General features: G+C 37.6%; 1 protein-coding gene across 6 annotated transcripts in view; it reads left to right on the top strand.

Moving 5' to 3' along the window:
- Positions 1-14,542, top strand: part of STRN3 (striatin 3) — a 64,716-nt gene that overhangs the window by 861 nt on the left and 49,313 nt on the right. The window contains exon 1 of one of the 6 annotated variants that reach the window (XM_061463462.1): positions 17-337. The exons of the other annotated variants lie outside the window; for them this stretch is intronic. The gene's annotated coding sequence lies outside the window, so the exon portion shown is untranslated. Of the gene's footprint in view, positions 1-16; positions 338-14,542 lie in introns of those variants that run through there. 6 annotated transcript variants of the gene reach the window in all.

The following is a 14,542-nucleotide window of genomic DNA, read 5'->3' as shown; positions in this document are numbered from 1 at the left end:
CCGCGCGTTGCAGGTCCTGAAGGACGGCCGCGGAAGGACGGGCGTGCACTGCAACGGCGTGGGACTGCTGGCCCTCTTCCCCGCCCGCCCGCGGCACGGCGGGCTGTGCCGTGACAGCTGCGGTCGTCTCCCTCGGCACAATGACTCCGGGGCTCTCCGGGCCGGCGGCCTCCGCAGCCCTGGGAGCAGGTTATCGGGAGCAAGAGCCTCCGGGTCTGGGAGAACTAGCGCCTCCCCGAAGCTCAGCGAGTAGGTGCTTTGGGGGAGAAGAGAGGGCTGCCAAGAGGCAGGACTGCCTGCCTCCCGAGCAGGGAGAGGACGAGGAAAGGGTGTTCAGGTAAATCGCAAGGAAGGGACTTGGCCAGTCACTCCGGTTTGAGACAGGTGGTGCGTGTGTGCTCGCTTTCTGCCTCGTTTCTTTGGAGATTTCAAAGAATGGGAGGAACACCCGCTGAAGAATTGCGCGGAGTTGATGGGTCTTCAGCATGTTCACTTTAATATACATAAAAATATAAACTTCATCTTAGAAACAAAAATTGAATAATTTTTCAGGGTAGAGGGTAAGTGTTGGAGTTCCAGTATAGCTCTCTTGCCATTAACGTTCACTTTCAGTAATAGGAAGGATGTCTCTACTAATTACATTTGTACATAAAAATAAAGCAATATATAGACTATTACAAGTTTATGTATACATTGCAAAATCCACTGAGTGTGAGGTATCTGTATAGGAGTCGTTACTGTTTTGTAGGACAGAAATGTGACAGTGACAGTTAAGAAACATAATTGCTTCCAAAGAATTTTTGGCCATTTTTGTACTGAGTGAATGTTTACTGTCTTGGAGTGCCATTCCATCAAATTGCACTGTAATTAGAGTTTTTGGTAGCATGCTGCAGTAGCAGCCAGCGTTTGTGAGGTATTTACTGTCAGATTTCAGAACCAAAAACTATACCTGAGCCTGGGCAATTAATTCAGAACTTCTCAGCTCTATAATAAGCATGTAATCTGCACTATTTTTGTTACAACTATAATTAAGAGAGAATTGAAAAAACCCAACAAGGGAAATATGATGATGTTTCACTTACAGGCTGTCTTATTTTAAGTCTTGTTGAATGGCTGTTTTTGAAATCAGTTTGGTGGACATTTTTAGCAGAGAATAATTGACTTTTTCTTATTTGTTCTAGCATTATGTTTATATGTTAGTTTAGTGTCATTCATTAGCAAAAAAAAAAAATCTTGAAAGATTTATATATAGGTTTGTTGCTTTAATATGAAGCTGCATTCTGTATTCTAATGTAAAGCTCATTTGGGAGACTTGGAAAGCTCTAGCTGACTGAAAAAAGTGCTGCTGTGAACTCAAGTGGCCTCTAGACACCATGTGATGTGTGCTTGCCAAGTCTGCTGCTTTTGTTTGTAACTGCTGTTATTCATGGCCATGCTGTTTCAGTTGATTATTTCTGAAGGTGCTGCAGTCATTCTGACCCTGGGTATATATGTGTTGATTCACTCTGCCTCATGGGTGCTTCAGGTCATGACAACATAATCACTGCACAGTACGTATGCATGAGGTTGGTGGGTTTTATAAGTTTGGAAGCCCAGGGTAAGAAAGGGGGAGAGCATTACATTTGGATTTTAAATGTCAGCCTGTGCAGTGGTGAAGACTGATACAGGAATGCGTTAAGAGTATTTTTGGAAGAGATACTTACCAGGCCTGTGGTTGGGTTTAGTTGGCTGTTTGGTTTGTTTTTTGTTTTTTTTTTCATTCTACAACTTGAGTTGAAAAGTCCCAGTATATTTTTTGACTTATAAAGCATTAATAGTTTGGACCACGAGCAATGGTTTTGTCTGTTGAAACTGCTGACAGTGTTACTATGTACAAGGGTAAGTTTTGTCATGATATGAGGCCTCCTCGGTTGAAGGGGAAAAAAATGCAAATTCTGTAGCATGACAGCTAATTAATATGGAAGTGTAGGAGTTGGTTTCTTTTAGACGCAGCTCTCCTCATGCAGGTAATTTCTTCCTTCTTTTAACATGACAGCAAACTCTAAATGTTTTTCAGTGCTGGCAGTTACAGGTTTTTTCTAGGTTGACTTGATAACTTTGCAAACAGTGTTTTATAGAAAGTATGTGGAACCCCAAATGACTTAACAATATATGTGATTCTATTTACCTGTCCTGAAAATGAAATTAATGATGAAATTAATGGGAATCCTGATTCCCTTCATGCCTCCCCTCTCCCCCCCCCGCCTTTTTTTTCCCCAGTCTAGTTCAAGTGACTGGAAGAGTTGCTCACCCCTAGTAAGAGTGCTCTTTGTGTATGGGGTGATGGTGCAAGGGGAGGTGATCTCCAGTAGCGATTCATTCTTTCTTGGAGCTTGTGATGAACTTCTTGTTCTGTCATTCTCCCGGTCTATGGGACACATTTTCATAAATAAAGTACATGTTACTGAATTATCTTGGGGTTTATACTACAGCCAAATTGACAAAGGGTCTCAAAGCTTTGAATCTGAAGAAGTACTAGTAGACTTAAGTCTGTCATATCAGACTTTGAATCTTAACTGTTAATCATTTTACACTGTCTTTTCCAACGGTTGAGGTGTATGGCTGTTCTTCCTGTGTGCTCAAGTGGTGCAACATAACTATTTGCCAAATCTGTCTGCAAATCTATATGAAGTATAGAATTGTCAAATATTAGAAGAGTAGTACTTGAACTGTAGTACACTTTTTTATCTTTCACTTGTAATACTGGCTGCCACAGTAACTTTTTTCAGCATTTACTCACTGCTGTGTTGAAAGGAAGTAGTCTGGCCTTGCATAGTGTGTTGATCGCTTTAACTTCTGGGTCTGGGTCTGTTCTCTATTCTCTATTTCTAAAAGAAAGTTTCTCACTGTAACAGTATTGTGTAACTTTAACTGTAACTTTGATCTACCTTGGTCTTGGTAGCTGTTATACTGAGATAAATTCAGTTAGGTTTCTAAGACTCTTACACATTTTAGAGGAGTTACAGCAAGCCCATATTGCTGGATGGTATGTATTTGTTAGAATTGTTTCCTTTAGCAGGTAAGTCACTCTGTAGTCTACTAAAAGAAAAAGAAACGTGGGTGGGAGAACACTGGAGGTGCACTATAGAAACTCAGAGAAGGAAGATAAAGTTGTGTCAAAAAGGAATTCTCATCAGACAGCTTTTTTTTTTGAGGCGGAAATGAATAGAATTCCACTTACTTATGGGACTTGCAGGCTAATGATGCTAGGCTAGGCTAAAGTTGCAGTTGTGCAGTTTACTCACGTTTTCTGAACCAGATTAAGATGTGATTGAGTACTCTTAAGATACTTCAAAATCACACAGGAATGTGCTGAGAGAGAATTAGCAGTAGATGCTACTTCCAAATGTTTTAATGAATAGGAGGAATAATTAAGAAACATACTCAAAAGAAAATACATTAAATTTCAGCATAAACAGCATTAACAGGTGGTAAATACATGATCCTTTCCAACCCTACCTATTTTGTGATTCAATGGTAATATAAAATGATGGCTTTAGTGACATGCAACTGATGTTCCTTATTTATCTAATTTTACAAATGCTCTTTATTCCAACTATTCAGTGACATTATGGGAGCATTTAGTTACTTTAACATTTTGTGTTCTTTATATAAGTGTTAAACTAAACTACTCGCATGCCTTATTTTCTTATTCTTTTTGGGGTGGAGAGCAGCTCATTAAAGTATGAACTTTGGAAACCCTTAAGTATTGCAGAATTACATCCCAATGGCATATTCTTAAACAGAAAAGTGTATCTTCCTGGTAATCTTACAGATTTGAGGTAATTATCTAAATTAGTTACTTTACATGTAACTGTAAGTATGTAGACATATGTAATATGTTAATAACATGAGCTAGATGAGACCATGTTCCGTGCAGATAAACTCATGCAGTATTCCAGCATTTTTCAAAGCTTCATCATTTACAAAGTGTAGCAAGAATCATTTGTAGATGTATCTGGCTATATGTAGCTTGGTGTACTTCACAAGTTTGACAGGAGGGATAATGCTGGGTATGTTTCTTAAAAGTTGGAGGAACAGTTGATTCTTCTGATAGCACAGACTTCACCTTGTTTTTGGCAAACAAATGATTTGTTTTGATGCTAGACTGGAAGTGAAATTGGTTATGAGGGTTATAGAATGGTCACTAGTTTAAGGAAAGAATTGGTGTGTCTCAGTGAGCAGCTGAAGTGAAATTAAGTATTTAAAAAAAAAACAGTGGCTTTTTTGGAATTAGTGGAATTTTGTGGACGGGGCTATTATAGATGCTAAAATGTCCCTGAGTCAAAAAGTGTTTGGATGAGTTCAGTGAAGAAAAATGCCTGGGGGTATCTAAAGTCAGAGATACTGTGGCTTAGGACACTTCATTTACAAGGGTTTTTTAAAAAATTTGGAATGTTTTCTGAGGTTTACTCTTCTGGGTTTGTGCTATTCCCATGGAGCTGCCTCTTTGACGGTGGTACAGAAGTGACATACTGAGGTTGGTGGTCTGTTGGTCTGGCAGACAGAGCCATTCCTATGTTGTAATGACCAGTGAGGTAGCTTTGAAATGCTTTGGTTTGATCATTTGAAAATACACTTAGTGCTGTTTTGATACTGTTTTGCCTAAATAACAAACCCTGATTGGTGTCAGGGTCATTAATTGTGATAGAACATGCAAAGGTTACAAGCAGGAAATGCAAATGCTGCAGATGTGAAATACACAGTGTATCTTAACCACATGCATTGTTCATTGATTGCGTTCTAGATGGTTGAAGTTGGAAAATATGCATAATTGATAAACTGCTGTTTCATTGGGTCTTCCAGGTGTATGACAGTATTTATTAACTAACTGCTAAAGCAGCCTTTACAAAACCCAAAACAAAACAGGATACTTAAAGTAAAATGAAGTAGGTTGTAAAAAGTTAATCGTTGTTCTTATTTGTGATACTTCAGGAGTGTGGATAATATATATGTCTGAAATGGCTTAACTTCTGTTCGTGCAAGTTGTTAGGGTGCTTACTGTAGCAGGGGTGCAGAAGTACCTCTTCATACAGATAAATAATGTTTGTTCAAATAATAAAGTATATGAGTGCTTAATACTTTTTTTTTCTATAACAAAACTTTTCTCAGTATAAAGTAGCATAGGTATAGAAATTAAAAAAACAGAAGCTTTTCTGTTCATTAATTTTTCTAAGCTAATGATGAAAACAGCTACATACTTATGTAGTTTTGCAATTTAAAGCACTGAATTGAGTTCTGTGTATTTTGGATAGAGGGCAATTAGTAGGGAAACCCTTGCTTATGTCTGTGGCTTACTATGAGCTGTTTAGTCAACTGTGTTAGAGGCAGATAACCTCTGATGGAACTGTAGGTGCCTGGTAATTGAAGGTTAAAAGTCTGTTCTTCTGTGTGTGTATGGGTAAATCCTGCCTTCCTCATCAGCTTCCAAACTGAAAATGTACAGAGTTGTTGGGTGAATAATCTATGCAGAGAAGACCTGAATGTAAATTAAAAGGCGGCTGCTATATAGCAGAGCTTACCCTGAAAGATATGCACACGAATTTGAAGTAAGTAGATTTCTTGACATAATTCAAGATAAATAGAAATAAGGACATTTTTTTTCCTGCAAAAAGTGGGTAGGTACATTATTAATACTTTCTTTCACTGTAAAATTGAGATACTGTTTGTGGCTCTGAAGGGCTAGAGTGTTAATTATTAAAAAAAAAACCCAGTGTTTTCACTTTCCTGTTTATACCCCAATCTTCAAATTTTATTTTTTGAACAGTTGATATAGATCTTTAATATTTTGCAATAATTTTATTGCAGTATTTACCTCAGAGAATAAAAGAATGCAGGGCATTGCATTACGTAAAGATCCATGTAGAAACTGAACAGGAAGTACTTGGATAGTGATGAGGTTTATCTGTGGGAAGATACTGATCAGTATAGTAATTGAGTAATTTTCTAGAATATTGTTCCTAAAGTAGCTTTTGAGATAGCGGTGGGTGTTATTCATTCTTTCTTCATTTGGGAGAAGGTGATGATCTCTGTTTCCTAGTGAGGAAAATTGCTGGGGAAGTTGGATCCTCCACTGATTTCAGGAATCTCCAGGACAAATGTATGACCCGCAAGAGCTCTGTTTGCATATCTAACTGTTCTTTTGTATCTCAGACTGTTCTTAAATTATCTTAAGCACTGGCTCAGCAGGATGTTGAGTTTAGTGATCTGTTTGCCTTCATGTGTGGAACTTCAACAGGTACTATTCTTCAGGACCAGTCCTGAATGTATGGCCTGAATTCCAGCAGTCTGTAGTTTCTTCAACCACTACAGGACCTTTATAAAAATGGCTGACTTGAGGTAACATGCTATTAGTAGTTAAGGGTAAAAATACATTTTTCTGGGTTCAGGGTAAATTCCACTTCATGTTACTGGATGATGGAGTGCATTCCTAGCCTTTTTGAAAGTGTTGTGCAAGTATAGATAGATGTATTTGTGCTGAAAAATCCTGTGTATGTTGGCAGTAACATTCTGAAAAACTGCTTCTCTGCTGATTGAAATGATCCTGAAATAGGGAACAAACTTCAGAAATTCCAGATTCCTGAAGTTCTCTGATTTTTAGAAAAAAAAAAAACAACCAAAAAACCAAAATGGGCCACTTGCTGTAACGGTTCTTCCATTTGCTCACATTGGTTTCTCTTCACTCAAACATGGCTACCAGATTCGAAGTTGATGATCCTATAATAGTCCTTCTAGAAGGGGGGTGTGTGTGTGTGTGTTGGATAATATCGCCTAAAACAAACAAACAGAAAACACAAACAACAGCAAAACCACAAGAAAAAGAAACCGAAACACCCTTGGCTTTATACCAGTGACCGCTAGAAGCAGCTGAGAAATGCTTGATTCCAGTCTTTAAAACTGTGTAATAATATTTATCTGAAAATGTTCCAGGTGAATGCTGTAATCTTTTGCTTGATGCTAGGTTGACCAGCAAACGGCTTAAGTAGATTTGCTTGTATTTCAGATATCACAGTATTATCAAAGTAGACAGTGAGAAGTGGTAACAAATCAGATTAGTTTAACTCACTAACACTCTTGGACATTCAAGGGTTACCAAACTGAAGTTGTTTGTTTTTTCTGAGGGTAAGTTGTTCTAACTCCCAGTCCCTGTGTTACAGTGACAGAACTGTGGGATACACTTTGAGAACCTCAGAAAAGAGAGGATCCTGAGTGGACAAACAGAACTCTCTCAGATGTTCAAGAAGAACATGTAAACATGTTCTGAAGTTTTACAAGACCTATTCAGTTTCATAGCTTTAGCAAGATTAATGCAGTTAATGCAGTTGAGCTGGTAGAAGGCAGGACTACTGTGTTAACTCTTGATAATCCAAAGTGGTGTAAATTAGAGAGTGCTGGCACTACTGTGTCAGGAGGCTAGGTTAACATTTAGGAACTGCAAAATACCTCTTCAACATCAACTTTCTATGATGCCTCCATTAAAAACACTTTGATATACACTTGTATTTTAACTGTCTTACTCTTTTTTTTTCATAATATTTATTTCCATGAACTTGATTGTATTCACTTTTGTTTTTGTCAGGATTGCCTTAATGATACAAAGCTCCTTCAGCTCTGTAATACTGTATTCTTTAATATATACATGTGTAGATGGCTTCTTATATTCTAGTTCTAATACTTAAGTAGTTATTGCTTTTATTTTTTTTGTCTGTTCTTGAGAATGGGTGTTACTGACCTGCAGTTGATGAACATTGACATGAGTGTTTGTCACTGCAGAAGTCTAGGTCATTTCAGGCCACTTGTTTGGTCTGCTGCAGATTATACTTTCCCTTTCTGTATTTCTAAATAATAAATAGATGTTCCTGGTTTTGGAAAGGAAATGTACATTCTTGAGGATGTTTGCCGCACTGCTATTTTTCCTTCTCTTTCCACTCTATAGTGATTGTAAGGACCTGCCATGCTACAAAGCACAACTGCGCTCTGATTTCTGTTCTTTTGTACTACAGCTACTAGAAATAATAAAAACAATGAGCCCCATGTTCTTATTTCTATTTTGTATTAAGTGTCTCATGAAGCTTTCATGGTAGCATTTAATTATTAGTTGCATAACTTCATCTTAATGGAATAAGGTGCTATATAGTAATGCTGATAGTAAAGACATTTTTAATCTTTTCAAATACCGTGGTTTTGGTGTTGCTATCAGTTTATGATTAGTCTACTGGTTCTAGTGGTGACCTTACTAGGAAGAAAACTTTTTTTAATGAGCTTAGATGTGCTCCAAAAGATGCCCACCAGTTTAAAAGGCTGTGTGTGAATCTTTTAAGATGGCAATGGGCTGAGGTGTGCAACTGTTTTTTGGTTTTTTAAAAGATGCTACTTGCAAGGTTCATGCATTTAGGAGAAATGTAGAAAATATACATGATAGTGAAAGGATGAGGAACTGCATTCAAAGATGGGTGATGAAATAAAACGTGCTGAGTTACTTTCCTCCAGGACTGCTGCAAGTTTCTTGCTAAAAGAAATTCAGAAAACCCCTGAATGATCTGTGGGAGTTCTAAATACAGAAATTGGGAAGTGATTTCTGTCTTGTGATCTGTGCAGAACTGGCAGGGTCAACATTGCAATGTAATGTCCTGTTCTTAGTAATAATTTTGAAAATTTGGCATAAAAACAATTTGAGGGCTGGAAATAACATTTTGAAGAGTGATGCATTTAGACTTCAGTCTTGTTGGCTAATCAAAAATAAAGTCTGAGAGGTATCTTTATTAGGTGTATTATGGCATATTCAGATGATTTTTAAGTAGCAAATCATTTAGTTTGAGGGATATGACTCGGCAAATGGGTACTTCACCTTAAAAAAAAAAGAAGGCAGTTACCCCAATGAGGGAGTGCAGATAGTGACAGATGCATGGGTAACTGTGGTGTTTTTTGGGGTTGTTTTTTTTTTTTTTAATATATTTTAGAACAGCCAAAATATACTGAAATAATTTTTGTACAATGAAAATTTGAGACTTTTCTATGTGAAGACAGAAGAAACATAAATAGATTACAAGTAAGCCATGTAGTCTCATCTGCTGCTATTAAGTTTGTATATTCTTTCCATACTTTTACTTTGGGCATCATACTTAAAAAACTGGACTCCTGGAAAAAGCTACCGAGAGAACTGGGGAATTTCTCTGTTTCTTGGGGGCATGGTGGAAATTGGGATTTTTTTGTGGTTGTTTGTTTTGGGGTTTTGTTTGTTTTAAATCTTGAGTCAAACATTTTATTCATTACAAAGGTAAGAATGAAATATGGTCTGTTTTAATGTTAGACTGCTTTAATGGATGTTCTTATAGAATCATAAAATATTTAGGGTTGGAAAGGACCTTAAGATCATTTAGTTCCAGAGCCCCTGCCATGTCTTTAAATCAGTTTTATTTGCATCATTGTTAGTTTGAAAACATGCTTTTGTAGGTTCCTCTGCTCCAGTTGCCCTGTTGGAGAAGCTGGAAGACTAGCTAGTCTAGGGGATGGAGAATTTATAGATGTATTTTTAGTTGACTGCACTGCTTTTCTGTAAAACTAAGTTTCCAGCACCTTGATTTTGTGTCATACATGAATCTTTTAATGATATGATTGAAACTAAAAAGTGCTATATATTGACTACTTTGGATAGCAAAAGCGTCTTCTCCAAATTAAATTCTGGAAAAATGTCTGTGTGTGTGTATATATATGTACATAGAGCCACACAAATGTAGTTTGCTTATTTTTGGTATTGCTCCTTTGGTTTTGTGTTTTCTAATCCAGTTATGGAGAAAACTGCACTAGTATCCAGGAATTTGATCATGAGAGTTCTGTAGATGAATCTTGCATATTCACATTGCTGAATGGTTGTCCTAAATGAAAAGGAAGCCAGTGCTATCTGTATTGTAATAGTTGAAATGTACTAAACATAGCTAGTTTTTGCTAAGAAAGGCAATGACCTTTTTGTTTATTCACTAAAATAGACAACTAATAGGTTACTAATAACCAGTATCAAAGTACATTAGTAGCTTGGTGGGTTGTTGAATATGCCTGTTCAGGGCTGGAAGCTGTTGTTGAAAGGTAGAAGAAAAGGTACAAGAACACTTGCAGTGTGATTTCTAAGACTCCCAATTACAAAATTATCCTGACCTTTCTTTTAAGAAGTTCTCTTGCCATTGTTCTGGTTGCACTGCGCATTAGTTTGAGTTTTGCAGTCGGTTTGTGCTGTTAGTTAGAGCCATTAATTTCAGTAATATATAGAGAAGATAAAAGTAAGCTCAACAGTTTTGAATCTCTGATTATTGTGGTATGCGTAAATACATGTTTGGATCTTGTTAGAAAAGTACTTCAGAGATTTCAAAGTTGAGTGATTTCTTTAGGGATTATTTAAGCATTACTTTATTTGCATGGAACACTTTGTGAATAAACTGACATTTATGATGATGCTAAATGTTTTCAAAATACTTGTTGTACTGTGGTGTCATAGCTGTGATGGTCAAGAGTATTTTTTGAGTGGTTAAAGCACAATCTAATCTGTGGTTACCGTGTATTTTGCTATTGCTTATTGAACTCAATGGTTGGACTCTGGCTTGTCCACAAGCTTGTTTGTGGCTGTTTTCATTAGTTAGTCCAAAGAGAAGATACTGCTCACAAACTTAGCTTCCCGTATTTCATACTGGAATAACATACAAAATGTTCCAAAATGGAAAGCTTACATAGGAAATATCATAAACGGTCTTGTTAATTGAGGAGAGGGAGCACTTACAGTTGAGAGCTGATATTTTTGGCAAGAGTTCAGCTTTTGACATTGGTGTTGCAATTGTGTTGTGGGTTTTTCCAGCGCAAACATCTGGAAAATACTGTGACTTAATTGATAAAAAAAATGCAAACCCTCAATATTTTCTTACAAATGCTAGTCTAATGGCAATTTATTTTCCTGTGGGGAAAAAAAAATAATAAATTTGGCTGCTGTATGTGGCAAAGAGAATGTAGCATTGACTTTGAAAAAACACAGGATGTTTATTATGTCATCTATTCCCAATATTTTGTGAAAGATTGTGTGACTTCATAAAAACAGTTGAAACAGTAAAAATACTATGCCTGCAAAAGACATATTAAGGAAACTGGTTTGTTTGGATAGATGCTCTTTAAGCTCTGCTGTGTTAAATTATAAATAAATTTGGGAAGTTTTGTTCTGGTTTGGGTATTGGTGTTGGTTGTGTTTTTTTGTATGTTTTAGGGTTGGTTTTGGTTGGGGTTTGGTGTTGGTTTTGCTGTTGGATTTTGGTTTGGTTTGTTTTTTTTTAGGGGGTCGAGTTTATTTGTATACTTGTTTCATTTAGTAATCTGAGAAGCTTTCAGCAGCAATACATTTTGGACAATAACAAAAGCTAACTTTGATGTTTGTGCTGTTGTGAATATTGTGGAAGAGATCTGCTGGGTGGTTTGATTAATGAAACAGTAACTGGAGATGGATGTAGGATATGTTTTGTACTAAATAGTTTGGTCAATGTCAAAATGTAATGGCAGGTGAAACTGCATAACTCAGGTTCTTGCAGTTTTCTGTAGTCCCATTGAAAGTGCCCATTTATTGATAAGCAGAACTGTTTAAGATGTAGTAATGCCTATGTGAAAGACATGTGAATATTAATAGTCTTATTTATTGGGAAAACAAATGTAAAATGTATTAAACTCCCATATCAGGTCAGTTAAGAGAACAGATGTAGGATTCTTAGTTTCAGTTCATGTGACTTGATCTTCAGGAAGTACTTCTTGAGGAAGGATTTCTGACTGTAAAGAAAACTTAGTTTAATTTACATTTGTTTTCAGAGCTTTCTTAAATTATTATTAGAAACATGCCTGCCTCAGAGTCTTGGGAGCTTGTGTTCAAACATGTTTCAGAGATCATTCAACCTGCTAAAAAAAACGTGGTTGGAGTATGTTATCCAAACTCTTCATAGAATAATGTTTATAAGTAGTAAGAAATACTTTTGCTGCTGATGTTTTACTTGGCTGTTGTTTTGAGTGATGGCATTCGATTTCATATTTGAATGGAAAGATTGTAGAATTATTGATGTTGGTGAAGGTAGACTAACTTTGAAGTCAAAATGAGCGTTTGTGTCTGGTTTGGTGATCTAGTACCTCCAAGCATTCCTGTTAGCTGTCAGTTGATTGAAGAAATAATTACCATTGTTCAATGGCTTTCAGCTAAAGTTTGCTGTATCTTGATCTGATTGCTGATGTTCTTGATGATTTGCATGGGATGTGCAAAGGAAAATGCAAGTTTGCCAGTGGATTATCATTTAGTAACGATAAAATGCCTGCAGGGATTGTCAGGTGTGTGGGGGGGGCAGAGAGCTGGCCTACAGGGACAGTGGCTAATACCCTGACACTGTGGCGTGGAGCATTTTAGTAGTGCTCTTGCAGTATGTTGCTGATAATGACCAGAGTAACTTCACTTTTCCTGAAGTTAATGTAATCATCCATTGTTACAGAACATAATTTTCTTTCAGAAAGATGACAGTTCTTTTAAGAAATTCCTAGGCAGGAACTTATTTTTTGAAGGCTTCCCTTGGGACTGAAACAGAAAAGAAAAAGTTACTTATAAACTGTGCTCGGTATTTTGTAAGTTTTTCACTGAAACAAAATTCTAGAAGCCTGCTGTTGCGTAATGAACACTCAGGTACAAGAACTGTCAGTGAATTTTGAACTTTCAAGGTGCTTACACTTGTTACTCCAAAAAAATAGTTTTACTTAGCTTCCAATTCTTAGACTGTGTATGTTTTAGTCTTTGAGAAGAAGCAGCAATTAAAGGTTGGACTTCCTGTAACTTGTTTGAGCAAGTTGATGAAACTTGACAGTACTAGGCCCTTGAATCTGAGTGACTGAGGATGATGATGGTGGTAGTGGTAAAGAGGGAGGACGGATTCAGGTATGGAGGGAGTCTTGCAAGTCTCGTCTTTGCCATACCCATTGCAGGACTGAAGGGGACTTTTGGATGACTAAATTCCTTCAGTTGTGATTTAACCTACCAGATTGCTCCTTCGAGCTGGCTGGGTTTCTTGTGTCTACTGCTCTTGTGGGACAGTTGCTCAAGGATGTCAGTTTTCTAGTGGCTAGGAGTTGCTTTTGAAAAGTGATCAGATGAGTCTTTGAAAAAAGTTCCAGTTGAGGAGCAAGAAATAGAATCATAGAATAGTTAGGGTTGGAAAGGACCTTAAGATCATCTAGTTCCAACCCCCCTGCTGTGGGCAGGGACATCTCACACTAAACCATGTCACCCAAGGCTCTGTCCAACCTGGCCTTGAACACCCCCAACGATGGAACATTCACAGCTTCCATTGTGAAGCAACCATTCCAGTGCCTCACCACCCTCACAGTAAATAACTTTCTCCCTATATCTAATTTAAACTTCCCCTGTTTAAGTTTGAGCCCGTTACCCCTTGTGCTGTCACTACAGTCCCTAATGAAGAGTCCCTCCCCAGCATCCCTATAGCCAGCCCCCTTTTTAGATACTGGAAGGCTGCTATGAGGTCTCCATACAACCTTCTCTTCTCCAGGCTGAACAGCCCCAACTTTCTCAGCCCGTCTTCATACGGGAGGTGCTCCAGTCCCCTGATTATCCTCGTGGCCCTCCTCTGGACTTGTTCCAACAGTTCCATGTCCTTTTTATGTTGAGGACACCAGAACTGCACAGAATACTCCAAGTGAAGTCTCACAAGAGCAGAGTAGAGGGGCAGGATCACCTCCTTCGACCTGCTGGTCACGTTCCTTTTGATGCAGCCCAGGATACGGTTGGCTTTCTGGGCTGCGAGCGCACACTGAAGCTGGCTCATGTTCATTTTCTCACCGACCAACATCCTCGAGTCCTTCTCCCCAGAGCTACTCTGAATCTCATCTGTGCCCAACCTGTAGCTGTGCCTGGGATTGCTCTGACCCAGGTGTAGGACCTTGCACTCGGCATGTCAATGATCATCAGGTCAAATGGAAAGAAGGGAACCTTCAGGAAAAATCTTAATACCATTGGTGCCTTAAGTGTGGTAGTCACTGACCTGATACTTAATTGACTGTTCATAAGGTTGTACAGAAAATTATCTTTATTTGCAGATGTTGTTCAAATGTACAATAGTATTTGCTACTTGTTGAAATATTTTTAACCTGGATATATTTTATGAAGTAAAGGGTCTCTGTTAACATATGAGAGCTGGTGTTTCAAATTTGAAGTTTTTTGATTATATTTTGTTCTGCAGGATCTTTAAAAGTGATATTTCTTTGAAACATGTATGATCCTGATATGACCAGCTCTTACTGCAGAGAGAATTGTGCTTGAAACTTGGATTTGCAAAGTAAAGATTGACTTTTATTTATGTGTATTTATTTACAATAGTCAAGGTATCTTCTTTCAGTCCTCAATTGACAGTTTAAGGATTAATGGTAATTGTAATAAATATAGAGACATGAGAGGTCTGTAAGGATACACAAAATCTCTGCTAATTTGTAG

Source organism: Pezoporus flaviventris, unplaced genomic scaffold (genome assembly GCF_033815535.1).
Source record: "Pezoporus flaviventris isolate CSIRO_AGI_PZ_B2104156 unplaced genomic scaffold, CSIRO_AGI_Pfla_v1 ptg000036l, whole genome shotgun sequence".
Classification (NCBI taxonomy): domain Eukaryota; kingdom Metazoa; phylum Chordata; class Aves; order Psittaciformes; family Psittacidae; genus Pezoporus; species Pezoporus flaviventris.
This window is presented reverse-complemented; position numbering and strand designations above follow the sequence as displayed.